Raw genomic sequence first — 1,832 nt, 5'->3', positions numbered from 1 at the left:
ATTTATTTTTTTTTTTTTGCAATGATTTTTTTATTTTCTATTTTTTTTCCTGAAATGAACGTCTAATTTTATTGATTAAAATGTTCAAAACCTGTCTATTTTAAATTAAATTTTTATATTTATCACTACTGCTATTACTACTACTATTAATTTTAATAATTATTTTTATTATTTCTAATGCTTATAAATAATTTATCAAACAAGCATTTTATAATTAAATTAGTAATCATTTCAAATATAAATGGTATTTGTTTTGGTGATAATTTGAATTTTAAATGTAAATTAAGCAATTAGTAAAAATAATTTTCATTTATGGTTGAATTGAAACAATAAAAATAGTACAACTGATAATAACACAACAATAGAATAAAGTAATGTTAATTACTTTCAATATTATTCAACTGTAAAAACTATTTATAAGAAAATTATTTATTTTAAATAATACTAATTATGATTTCAATTTTGATAATAATTAATTGTAATCTTAATTTTGATAACAATTAGTTGTAATTTTAATTTTGATAACAATCATAATAATGCCGCATAAAAGATTTACAAAGTTTTTAATAAATCATTAAATTAAAAAAAGAAAATTTGTATTTTTTTAAATTTTCATTTTCAGTTTATGAAAACGAAATTTATCGAAATTCAATTAAAGATAAAATAATTTTGTAAATTTGTAGCTTTTTAACAAAAAAAAAAGAAAAAAAAAGCAAATATATATATTCCAACAAATTTCATTCTGTCAATTTTTTTTTTTGTAGAAATAGATTTGAAATTTAAAAAAATTGCATTCTATTATAATTCTCATCAAATTTACTTTTCCTAAATAAACCAAAAAAAAAAAAAAATGCAATTACGCCGATGAATGCGTAACAAATTCACAAAGTATTAAAATATAAAAATCCAAAAAAAAAAAAAGCATCAACAATGAAAAGCAATTGCTAAAAAAATAAAACGATAAATATTTTTATGCAAAATAATTTCATTGATTAATAAGTAAAAGATAAGCCATAGCTTAAGTGGACGTTCGCTATTTATCAAAAGATAATTTAAATAATATTTGAGCATTGAAAAATATAAAATAATTAAAATTATTCGCTCAGGACCATAAAATAATTCAAAAATTGATCAAAAAAAAAGGAAAAATAAATCAAAAATAAAAAAAACAGAATCAAAAAAGTAAACACACAAAAAATATAAAGTAATTAAAAGCTGACCTAGCAAAAAATATAAAATTATTCAAAATAAAGTAACCAAGAATTGATGATTTATTCAAAAATATGGATTAGTTGAAAGAATTGGAAATTTTAATTAAACGATGCGAAAAATAATTATAGGAAAAATGCGCATTTATCATTGGATATGCATGAAAATATTAATAAAACATGTATCGTCAAAAGTTTTTAGTAAATAAAATAAAAATTCAAACAAAAAGTTTATAATTTGCGAATAGAAAACTAGATGAAAAGTTAGCATTTGTTGAATTGCTTCAATTGGAATTAACTATTTTCTAAATTAATATTATATTTTTCATTCTTCTTTGTCAAAAATACTTTTTGAATTAAATTTTTTGTTGTCAAAAATTATCCAAAGAGATTGAAAATTAAAATTTTTAAAAAAAATTAAAAATCATAATTTTTCTTTAGTGGACACTTTCTTATTGTTCATTCGTGAATTGAGACTAACATTGATCACTCGCGAATACATTTTATCAATCATTTTAATTCATTAATTAATCAAGCTCAATGTACATTTGGCATGTTTAAAATAGGAAATAAATTATGATCATCTTTTAATTTCTCATTTTTCTTTTTTCTTTTTTTTTTTTT

This window comes from Loa loa, assembly GCF_000183805.2.
Source record: "Loa loa unplaced genomic scaffold supercont3.624, whole genome shotgun sequence".
NCBI classification, from domain to species: Eukaryota; Metazoa; Nematoda; class Chromadorea; order Rhabditida; family Onchocercidae; genus Loa; species Loa loa.
Note: the sequence above shows the minus strand (reverse complement) of the source record.